Here is a 12310-nt window from a genome sequence, read left to right on the forward strand (position 1 = left end):
TAGGAGCGGCGTGACGCCATTCGCAATGGCTCAAAAGACACGCCCCCCACCCACCCCAAAAGACCCGACAAGATGGCCGCCCGCCGCGCAGCCCCGAGGTTCCAGGACCGCGACATCAGGGCACTCCTGGACGCAGTGGAGGAGAAGAGGGAGTCCCTGTACCCCGGACACGGCCGCAGGGACACGCCTGTGGAGGGAGGTGGCAGAGGCTGTCAGCGCTGTGGCTCTGACACCACAGCCAGGCACCCAGTGCCACAAGAAGGTGAACAACCTCATCATGGCAGCCAGGGTGAGTCCCCCCCCACCCCCCTCCCCGATGTGCGGCACACCCCCAGGTGAAACCAACCCTAACCCTAACCTCACCACTATACGCGCAACCGATGGCGTGCATTCATATACCTGTCTAACACTGTTGCCTTTTACCCCTGCCACCCACCGCCCCCCCCCCCCCCCCCCCACAGGAGAAGCGCGTGCACAACAATAGGGAGCATGAGAGGACTGGAGGGGGCCCCGCTGATGAGAGGCCACTCACCGTACATGAGGAAAGGGCCCTGGTACTGGCTGGCGGACCTGAGGACCGGGAGGTTGCCGATGCAGAGGTCGGGGGCCCACCAACAAGTGAGCCACTGACAGCCCATCCCCATATCCCCTCTCCCCCATATCCCCCTCCCCATATCCCCCCTCCACCATATCCGCCATATCCCCCTCCCTCACATCCCCATATCCCCCATATCCCCCCTCCCCCATATCCCCCCTCCCCTGTATCCCCCATATTCCCTTCCCCATATCCCCCATATCGCCCCTCCCCTATATCCCCATATCCCCCTCCCCATATCCCCCATATCACACATATCCCCCCTCCCCCATATCCCCCCTCCCCCATATCCCCCCTCCCCCATATCCCCCTCCCCCATATCCACCATTTCCCCCTCCCTCACATCCCCATATCCCCCTCCCCCATATCCCCCATATCCCCCCTCCCCCATATCCCCCATATCCCCAGTCCCCCATTTCCCCCATATCCCCCCTCCCCCATATCCGCCATATCCCGCTCCCTCACATCCCCATATCCCCCACCCCCCATATCCCTCCTCCCCCATTTCCCCCCTCCCTCATATCACCTGATCACCGCCTGCGTCTCTAACCATGCATGCTTCATTGTGTATCGCAGGAGCAAATGTCGAGGCACCCATCCCCGCAGATGCCGACCGCCCGCAGGATCCCCCAGGGCGACCACGGGATACGGAGAGACCCGGACCCTCTGGCACGCGACGTCTCGTGCGGGTGCGGCGACACAGGCGTGTGCCACCCAGTGACGAGGGGGGTAGCCACAGGCCCCCGTCGCAGCCAAACCACGAAACCACTACCCAGGGCAGCCCTACCCAGGACAGCCCCTCCCAGGACACCCCTACCCAGGACACCCCTACTCAGGACACCCCTACCCAGGACACCCCTACCCAGGAGACCCCTACCCAGGACACCCCTACCCAGGACACCCCTACCCAGGAGACCCCTACCCAGGAGACCCCTACCCAGGAGACCCCTGCCCAGGAAACCAAAATACAGGACAGTGACACAGATTGGATGGGCGGAGACGAATCACCACCCCAAAGTACCATGGACTCTGGGTCGGACGATGATCACGACACAATGCCACTGCTGTCTCCAACACCCTCCGTCATCGCAGAGACACTCACCTCGGTTGGGCACTTTAGTGATGAGGCGTCTGGTACACTCACTGGTGCGCACAACACAGCCGTCCCGGTACAGCAGGCGGAGGTAGGAGCAGCAGAGGGACCGGGCGGTCGGAGGGCAGCCCAGCCCAAGCGAACATCTGCCGCCCAGATGGATCCCGGGTTCCTGGAGTTACCACACCCACCCATAGCCCCGATGGAACCACCGAACCTGGGACGAGCGAAGAGGGTGACGGCCGGCTTGCAGCGGCTGCAGTCGCAGGTGGAGGAGTGCACCCGCGTCCAGGAGCTGGGAGTGGTCCCGGTCATGCGTGCCACCCAGGCCGACACCACACGGGTGGCGTCCGCGGTGGAGGCAATGGGTGCGACGGTGTCAGACATGGGGAGCAGTATGCGAGGCCTTGGGCTTTCCGTGCAGGTGGCGTCTGTGGCCCAGGACATGGCTGCCCTTTCACAGGAGGCCATGAGCCAGTGCCAGCGGCAGGTGGCAAAGGCGCTCAACGCCGTAGCCCTGTCTCAGCAGGCCATGGCCCAGTCTCAGAAGGCAATGGCCCAATCCCTGCAGGCCATGGCCCAGTCTCAGCAGGCAATGGCTGAGGGAATCGGCGCCATTGCCCATGTGCTAGCCGGCGTCGCACAGTCACAGACAGGGATGGGCAACTCCCTGAGCTCCATGGCTGCAAACCTGCAGACCCTTGTCGACACCAGCACGGGCCTCCAGGACTGGCAGCGCCAGGTGTCGGAGGGGCGTCGGATGGCCAGTCCGTTCGGTGCCATTGGGCACCCCGAGGGAGGAGGAGTTGCTGGCACCCGTCCCTGGTCCCCCTGTAGGAGAGGTCCAGGAACACTGCAGCACCTCGGACTGCCCCCCTTCCGTCCCAGGTGCATCGGGTGGGCAACGGGCAGGACAGGCTGGCAGCTCGCCATCCCAGTCGCCTGGGCCGCAGCCTGGCCCATCGAGGCAGGACGCCCCAGGAAACGGCCGCCAAAGGGATCCCGAGTCAGAGGGCAGGAATCGCAGGAGTCCACCTCCAGTTCTGCTGTACCGTCTGGGGAACCACCTAGGCGTAGTCAAAGGGCCCGTAAGGCCAAACAATTAGACACTGAGTAAGTTGGCACGGGTGCAGGGCACAGATGAATTTTAGGGGCGAGGGCACGTGTATGCACTGTTTGTTATTAAAATCTCTTTAACACTGACAGAAGCTGCCTTTGTGCTCTGTCCAAAGCTTGCGGGGGTGTCACGTACATTGAGCGCCAGTGTGTGTGTGAGGCGTGGTCTTACGTCGGCCTCAGGTGAGTCTGCCCCCTTCCCCCTGGGCCGCCCTCACCATCCCCCCGGGCAGAGGACGGGACCGTGCGCTGCAGTGTCACAGCCGCATGCAGGGTTGGTCCAGGTGGATGGTGGTACTGTGGCCATGGGTCAGAGATCGTCCAATGATGTGGAGCCAGGAGCTCATCGCAGAGTGGGTTGTCATCATCCTCCATGGCCTGCAATAGACACGCTTCCACCGGCGCCCGTGAATGGAATCTGCAATGGAGGGGTGGTGTGCATGCGGGTGGGGTGGGTGTGGTTGGGTGGGGTGTGAGGATGCTGGGTGGGTGGATGTGTGGGGGGATGAGGGTGTTCGGGTGTTGCCATGGTGTGCAGTATGTGGCCATACTACCCGATTCCCACGCCCCCTAGTCAGTGAAGCGGGCGGCTATCAGCCTGTCCCGTGCCCGCTGGCCTAGCCGGTAACGGTGGACAGCCACCCACCCATGTCTAGCCCGTCTGCCCTGACCATTGCCCCCATCCCCCTCATCTGGGGAGGACTGTGCCTCTTCCTGCAGCTCCTCCACTCCACCCTCCTCTGCCTGCGGCCCATCGCCCCTCTGCTGGGCTATGTTGTGCAAGACGCAGCACACCACAATGATGCGGCCGACCCTATCTGACCGATACTGGAGGGTGCCCCCAGAGAGGTCCAGGCACCTGAAACGCATTTTGAGCACGTCAAAGCACCTCTCTATCACTCCCCTTGTCGCTGCATGGGCATCATTGTAGCTGTTCTTCGCGTCATTCTGTGGCCTCCGTATAGGCGTCATCAGCCACGACCGCAACGGGCAACCCCTGTCGCCCAGCAACCAGCCCCTCAGCCAGAGGTGGTGTCCCTCGTACATGCCGGGGATGTAAGACCGCGACAACACGTATAAGTCATGTACACTTCCCGGGTACCGGGCGCAGACGTGCAGGATAATCATGCGATGATCGCAGACCACCTGGATGTTCATGTAATAGGTCCCCTTCCTATTGGTGAACACGGCCCTGTTATCTGCAGCTGGCCGCACGGCGACATGCATCCCATCAATCGCGCCCTGGACCATGGGGAACCCGGCCACGGCAGAGAAGCCCACGGCCCGGGCATCCTGGCTGTCCCGGTCCACAGGGAAGCGGATGTAGCGGTCCGCAATGGCATATAGGGCGTCTGTCACTGCCCGGATGCACCGGTGCACCGAAGTTTGCGAGATGCCGGACAGGTCCCCACCTGGCATCTGGAATGACCCCGTGGCATAAAAGTTCAGGGCCACCGTAACCTTGACGGACACGGGGAGAGGGTTTTCTCCCCCCAGTGCCATGCGGTGCCAGGTGTGCCAGCAGGTGGCAGATGTGTGCCACGTTTCCTGGCTCATCCGGAGTCTCCTCCTGCATTCCCGGTCCGTGAGGTCCTGGTACGACAGCTGGAGCCGGTACACACGGGGCCTCCTCGGGTGCCTCCGTTGCCGTGGCGCCGTGACGTCCTCCTCCCCCTCCTCGTGTTCCTCCTCCACTACGTGCTCCCCCTGCTCCTCCTCCTCCTCCTCGTCCTGTCGGGTGGTTGTCCCTCCAGCCTGGGCGGCTGCCGCCTGCCCCTCTGCGGCATGCTCCTCTGCGCAGCCTGCGCCACCTCTCTGGCACGCTCCTCCTCCAGGGCAACATGGAGAATAACGGCTGCCGCCACAGCAGACAACATCGCTGGCTGATCAGAAAACATGACGGCCTGCGGGGGGGGGGGGGGGGGGGGGGGGTGGGGGTGGGGGGGAACAACGACATGTCATCATTGCCCGTACCCCCCTCCCCCCCAGCCAGGTGGCATGGGCTGCATGGGAGCGACTGTTGGAGGATGGCACCTGGCCAGGCGGACAAACTCCCTTGCCCTCGCACCCCCCGTCCCTGGCACTCATCCCCCCATACCCGGCACTCATCCCCCCATCCCCGGCACTCAACCCCCCCATACCCGGCACTCACCCCCCTGTCCCCAGCACTCATCCCCCCCTCCCCGGCACTCATCCCCCCGTACCCTGCACTCATCCCCCCGTACCCGGCACTCATCCCCCCCTCCCCGGCACTCATCCCCCCCCCCCCCACCCCGGTCCCCCTCGCCGGCACTCACCCCCCCTTCCCCGGCACTCCCCCCCGAAGCCCCCCCCCCACGTGGCACACACACCCACACACACCTCTCCCACACACTCACAGACTGCGGCCATGCCATCACCTCTCCTACGGCCACCCCCCAGGCCGTGACCTACCTCCACACTGGACGGCGTCAACCATCAGCACTGGTTGACGCCGTTAAAAAGGTGTTTTGATTGACGCTGACATGACCCGTGGTCACGTCGGCGGGACTTCGGCCCATCCGGCCCAGGGAATATGGGCAGCCCCTGAGTCCATTGTCTCGCGCCCGCCTCTGCCATTCTCCGAGGCGGGCGGCTCGATTGACGCCCCGCCGACCTTTCACCCTTCGGAGAATTCGGCGGGCGGCGGGGGTGGGATTTACGCCGCCCCCCAGCAATTCTCCGACCCGGCTGTTTTTATTTACAGCTCAATATATACACAGCCCGGTAGATCCCGACTGGTTCCTTTCTGGTCGGTGCCATACTGGCTGACCTTTTATACAGAGGTCAATAGCCCCTAGTGGGGGAGCTCGTACTCTGCAAGGGCTAGGGGCAAGATAACCATTCCCACCCCAGAGGCCGTGTGTGGGCTACTACATTTGGAGTCGTAGTAAAAAAATTGAGAGGTTTACAATGGGATATGAAGAATCATCATTATGCTACTCTTCGACCTTAAAGTGGCTGATTCAGAGTGATGTTGGTTTGAGAGTCAACAACAGGTTATATGTCTGGAGACAAAACTAAGCAATTCTGTGTGAGCATGGGGCTAAATTGTAAGCTCCCCTGCTAGTGGGTTTGAAGTGGAACCTAGAATGTGGCCTGTCAACCAACTACCCACCTATACCTGCCCCCACTGTTGTTTTCCAGCGGTGGAGGTGGCATTGGGCATAACCCTGCCAGTGGGCCAATTGAGGCCCCTCAGTGAACGATTAGTACCCAATCACAGCTGGTGATCACGCACATTCCAGCAGTGGTGCACACATTGATTAGAACTTATTAATATCTTAGAATGAGCAATTTAATTTCCTTCGTCATTTTAAAGATGCTATTTTCAGTTATCAACAATTGGTTCAAACTGCAGGGACACATGTTAATTATTTTACAAAGTAGTGTATTTATTTCTTTAAATATGCATATCAATGTGACATAGCTGCTCAGAAAAGTATAAAATACACACTTTAAAAGGCTATTTCATCTCAGTGCATTTTGTTATTTCAGACTGACTCGTGCTATTAGGATATTCATGATATGATGTGATTGTTGCTGAGAGGCTACTTGACTCCTTTGCTGACAGCTGGCAAGACTGATTTTACCACGGCTGAAAGGACAGTCTCTAAACAAGTGAACCAGCAGTTGATTTTGGTGAGTCAAGGTACACAGCTCTTTCAAGCCCTATGTGACCCTTGACCTGGTTCTCTAAATTTTGACCCTGCGACCTCTGACGTCAGCCTATAATCTTTAGAACTGCCAACTTGAATGAATTTGGACATATATTTCTTTCAGTAAGATTCATTTTCATAAGGTTTTGCTAAAGGCAGGAGATAGTGCCCACTGAAGTTCATCATTGCAGGAAATTTGTTTTATAGACAAGGTGTCCAATTTTCTGAAGTGTGGACAGATAATTTAAAAGGCATGCATTATAGCTCCACTAATTCAAAAAGAGAAACGGTTAATTTGAAACAAAAGACCCGAAAAGCTTTAACTACACCCTTTCTTATCTAAGTTCTGAACTTCAATTTTTAAAAAAAATTTAGAGTACCCAATTCATTTTTTTTTCCAATTAAGGGGCAATTTAGCGTGGCCAATCCACCTAGCCTGCACATCTTTTGGGTTGTGGGGGTGAAACCCACGCAAACACGGGGAGAATGTGCAAACTCCACACGGACAGTGACCCGGGGCCGGGAACGGACCTGGGATCTTGGCGCCATGAGGCAGCTGTGCTAACCATTGCGCCGCCGTGCTGCCCAACTTCAATTATTCTTGACATTTTCTCCTTTCCTTCAATTTGTCATTAATTCCCTTGTATTCTTTGAAGATTTATTTTGCTACCAAAGGCAGTTTATTTTGCTTCAGGTTCCATACCCTACTCGATTATGTAACAAGAGTCTTCAGGTTACATGGAGGCATAAAACTGCATAATGTTTATCATTTGTGAAGATATGGAATCAGTTGAGGAGGCATTTTAGGGTGGAAGGGATATTAGTGTTAACACCGCTGTGCGAGAATCATGTGTTTGAGCCGGGGGGGTTGGATAGTGTATGCAGGAGGTGGCGGGAAGTAGGGCTGGCCAATGTGAGGGATCTGTATTTGGAGAAAGTGTTCGCCAGTCTGAAGGAGCTAAGGGAGAGGGTAGAGCTGCTGAGGGGGAGTGAGTTCAGGTATCTGCAGGTTAGTGACTTTGCACGAAAGGTCTGGAGGAGGTTCCCTAGGTTGCCGGAATACCCCCTGCTGGAGCGACTGCTGCTATAAGACCATAAGACCATAAGACATAGGAGTGGAAATAAGGCCATTCGGCCCATCGAGTCCACTCCACCATTCAATCATGGCTGATTTCAACTCCATTTACCCGCTCTCTCTCCATAGCCCTTAATTCCTCGAGAAATCAAGAATTTATCAACTTCTGTCTTAAAGACACTCAACGTCCCGGCCTCCACCGCCCTCTGTGTCAATGAATTCCACATACCCACCACTCTCTGGCTGAAGAAATTTCTCCTCATCTCTGTTCTAAAGTGACTCCCTTTTATTCTAAGGCTGTGCCCCCGGGTCCTAGTCTCCCCTGCTAATGGAAACAACTTCCCTACATCCACCCTATCTAAGCCATTCATTATCTTGTAAGTTTCTATTAGATCTCCCCTCAACCTCCTAAACTCCAATGAATATAATCCCAGGATCCTATCGGATGTAGAAGGGGAGGGAAGAATTGGGGATATATATAAGTGGCTGGGGGAGCAGGGAGGCGAGCGAATGGTGAAGATCAAGGAAAAATGGGAAGGGTAGTTGGGAGGGGGGATTAATTAGGGAGTTTGGAGTGAAGCACTCCGCAGGTTAAACGGGACCTCCTCTTGTGCAAGGATGAGCCTGATACAGTTTAAGGGTGCATATGACTCGGGCGAGAATGAGTGGGTTCTTCGAGGGGGTAGCAGATGAGTGTGAGAAGTGTGGGCGGGGGGCCAGCGAATCATGCGCACATGTTTTGGGGTTGCGAAAAATTGGGAAGATTCTGTCCGGGAGTGTTCACGGTCTTAGCCAGGTTAGTGGAAAAGGAGGTGGGCCCGGACCCTCTGGTGGCGATATGTGGGGTTTCAGAGAAGCTGGAGCTCATGGAGAGGAGGAAGGCCGATGTTGTGGTCTTCACCTCTCTGATTGCACAGCGGCTAAGTCTACTGGAGTGGCAGTCGGCATCGCCAATGGGGGGTAGCTGCTTGGTTGGGTGACCTGTACGACTTCCTGCAGTTGGAGAAGATAAAGTATGAGATAAGGAGCTCCGCAGAGGGGTTTGAGACAAGGTGGGGGATGTTTGTGACCATGTTTGAGGAGGGGGAAAGCGGGGGAGGAGGGGTGAAAAAGGAGGGAAAATATGTACAGATTGTGTAGTTGATTGCTGGGAAGTATGTTTCCCGGGGTGTTTATGGGTTGTAACCTGTTTTTTAAAATTACTTTTTCAGAGTTACAAAGCCAGGCTCAGAGTGTGGTCAGGGGCAAACCCCTAATCCAGCTCTTTGCCTGCTCCAAAAAACAATTCAAATTCAAATTGAATCCAATTCATGGTCCCCACAAGAGAGACATACCAGATCTTAGCCAAAAGGCCGAGCAGATACTACACTTGATTTTAGCCAAAAGGCCGAGGAGCGATGGTTGTAACCTGTTTTGATACACGTCTGTAATAAAACACATTAAAAAAAATATAAAGTTTATCATCGATTCAACTGCTAAGATTTGTATTTGTGTTGAAACATAAGAGCAGGATTGGGCCATTCAGCCCATCGAGCCTGCATTCAATTAGGTCTTCTATCTCTACGCCACTTTCCCACAGTATCCCCAATATCCTTTGATGTTATTAGTATTCAGAAATCTATTATTTTTTTGTCTTGAACATGCTCAGTGATTGAGCTGCCACAGCTGTCTGAGGTAGAGAATTCCAAAGATTCACCACCCTCGTGAAGAAATTACTCCTGATGACAGTCTTGAACGTCCTGACCCTTATTCTGAAACTGAGTGAGATTTAATGGCCACGTTAAACGCGGGTGCAAATCCCATAATGGCCGCTATATCTCACGAGAGGCCAAAAATGGGATTTGCGCCAGCGAGATTTCAGAACACCATCTTCCTGGGCCCTCCCCGATGATGTGATCACACCCTTCTGGGTGTAAACCTGATTTTCATGAATTTGAATCAATTATAATATACGTAGCATCTTCAGCCCTCATTGAACCGGCCCATTCACTAGAACCAGGCACCATTACCTCTGAGAGGGAAAGAGGAGGTGAGCACCACTGTCTCCATATATCACCATTTGAGTCCAAGCGGCCAGAGCCTACTGGCCAGCTCGCGGGGGAAGGGGTCAGGGATGCCCTGGGGTATGGGGCTGTCAGGTATGTGGGTCATGGTATGCACACTGAAATCTACTGCCTGTGTTGTTTAAAAGCTCTCAGAGGGTTGTGTTTGTCTGACATATGTGACATGGGGGTATGGGGCAGCTGTGGCTGCAGGCCAAATGGGGTGGAGGTGGGCGGGGTGATGAGAGTCAAGGAAGTGGGCCTAATGGGTTGGTGGAAGAGACCATGTGCCCAGCCTGAGGTGGGGCGGGGCAAGGCGGGTGCGGGGGGGGGGCTGGTGGAAAAAAATCTAGAGTGCCTCCAGGAGCCTTAAATGTGGAGGCCTGACAGCGATGAGATCTCAGAATGATGCAGCCTGAGTAAGAAGGGTGACTATTAGCTTGGCTATCTCTGAAACAGAATGCAATTGTGCCCTTTAACATTCCTGAGACTTATGCTCGTCAAACTAATTGGCCGTCAAGAGTTAACACTTTACAATGTAGCTGCCTACAGTACCAAAGTCAAGGAAATTCCATGCCCATTGAGCACCCTAGGGTTTGGATGCTTTATTGACCCTGTTAATCACCTTTTGGTTCGATGATTTTAAGTTTCATTTGCTTTTAGTTTTTGTTTAGGGCAGTGCCCCTTTCAGGGGTGGCCCCTTTTAATTTGTCCCTCAGTTTGTTGGTTCAGCTTAATTGGTTGAACCTTAAAATGGGATGAATATCAGGGTTCAAAGCTGAATGTTTGGTTACCCCAAATGGAGAGGCACTGGGTTTGCTTATGTGCCGGACACTAAAATCTTCCAGTCAAGATTCATTCGCCACCAAGGCAGACATCACCATTCATTTAACCCTGTCCATTAAAGATGTGTGAGCATATAAGCCTCCCATCAGAACCTCCTGTGAGGTAGAGAATAAGGGAAGGGAAGAACCAGACGGGAGGCCACAGACGACTGACTGGGTGACTCTCTCTCTCTTATCCCTCACAGGTAACCGAGAGATATCGGTGTGGAGCCAGTGGAGTTTGCTATTCTTCTTATAGCACACACTTTTATAGTAGCAACGTGCGACAGCATCCAGGGAAGAGCCAGTGGCAGGAGGCCATGGGGCCGCAGGGCAGGCTCAGGAGCCGGAAGCCACATCAGCCATACAGGGAGCACAAAGGCACAGAAGGAAACTGAGGGTGTCCAGGTCGTGAGTGTCCTTCATGGAGCTGCTGGCCAACATGTGCTGTAGGAGACTCGGCCTCACCAGGGAGACTGTGTGGTACCTGTGCCACATCCTTGCCCACTTGATGTTGTGTGGCAGCGGCGAATACCCCCTCCCTGTGGCCGTGAAGGTCATGGCAGCCTTCAACCTTTACGCAACGGAGTTGTTCCAGGGCTCCATGTGTGACCTGTGTGGTGTCTCACAGGCATCCACCCATAAGTGCATCCGTGAGATCAATGGACTTTGGACTTAACCTGGACAGGCTCAGCAAAACAAGAGGGCTATGGGATTCGACAGCACCAGATGTGATTTATGTATGTGTGTGCACGTTTTCCAGGAAGCTTGCATGATAGTTAAATCCTCGGGCAAACACAGATCTAGACTCACCCAGTCAGGGGCCACATCCTATTCACATCTACCCTGAGGGGGATAGGAGGGGCTATAGTTCCAGGCCAGGATGGTGCGTGGTTTGGAGAGGAACATTACAGGTGGTGTGGGCAGGAGGGGCGATGCTTATTATTATATAAGTGCTACATGAAGAAACATAATTTTACTTACTTTCTGCATTTCCCTTGTCTTCATCATTCAGCATTCCAGCTACAATCTGACTTTGGAATTGTATAACGTTGTCATGTGAGAGTACCTTTAAGAAATGGGTGTTTAAGAAATGGGGGTTTATAAAATAGCTGTACTGGATGTACCTTTAAGAAATGGGTGTTTATTAGACAGCTGCAGTGATGTCAGAGACTTTGGGGTTCTCTAAACCCTAGCCCATAACAAATTGGGAGCTGGGCTGTCTGTCTGCTTCACTTTAGTTTTAGGCTGTTTGCTACAGGGTGTGGTTAGTTTCGTTTTGAGAGCTGGATAGCTGCAGGCAAAGCAAGGAGCTTATAAAGATCTCTCTCTGCAAACTAAAGATTGTCTCCAAATCAATTGGGTGATTTCAAAGTGCTGACTGCTCTCAATAGTGAATTTAAACCTGATCTCCGTGTTAAAAAGGGTCTTTTGTCTTCTGGTTGTTTGGGAATTTATTAAGGGTTATCTGTCAAGTACTGTATTCCTTGGGGATTTATTGGTGTTGATAGTTAAGATGTTTACTCTGGGCTTATAAAGTGTTAACTGGTTTCAGAAATAAACATTGTTTTAATTTAAAAGTACTGTAGATTTCTGTTTGCATCACACCTGCAGAGTGGGCCTGTGTGCTCCCCATACCACAATCTATTAAAAGTTGTGGGTCAGGTGAACTCCATGATACACTTTGGGGTTCTCTAAACCCTAGCCCATAACAAATTAGGGGCTCGAGGGGGATAAAAGTCTATCTATTGGATTGGCTTTGTGAACTTAAAGACGGTGAGGGGTGAGTATATTGTGGGTGCTTTTCAGTTGTAGTATTCCAGCTTCAGTAGGGAGTGTGTTGTGGACAATGGCTCTTTCAGAGGCTCAGACGTTTTTGGGGGTGGAG

General features: G+C 54.1%; 1 long non-coding RNA gene and 1 pseudogene across 2 annotated transcripts in view; one reads left to right on the forward strand and one right to left on the reverse strand.

Moving 5' to 3' along the window:
• LOC140408552 (uncharacterized) overlaps positions 1 to 11947 on the forward strand; it is a 135770-nt gene extending 123823 nt beyond the window's left edge. For both annotated transcript variants that reach the window (XR_011940136.1, XR_011940134.1), the window contains exons 6-7: positions 6321 to 6464; positions 10629 to 11947. This is a non-coding gene — a long non-coding RNA (uncharacterized lncRNA). The remainder of the gene's footprint in view (positions 1 to 6320; positions 6465 to 10628) is intronic.
• Positions 8734 to 8955, reverse strand: LOC140409682 (U2 spliceosomal RNA; annotated as a pseudogene).
• Positions 11948 to 12310: the final 363 nt, after the last annotated feature.

Source organism: Scyliorhinus torazame, chromosome 3 (assembly GCF_047496885.1).
Source record: "Scyliorhinus torazame isolate Kashiwa2021f chromosome 3, sScyTor2.1, whole genome shotgun sequence".
Taxonomy (NCBI): Eukaryota; Metazoa; Chordata; class Chondrichthyes; order Carcharhiniformes; family Scyliorhinidae; genus Scyliorhinus; species Scyliorhinus torazame.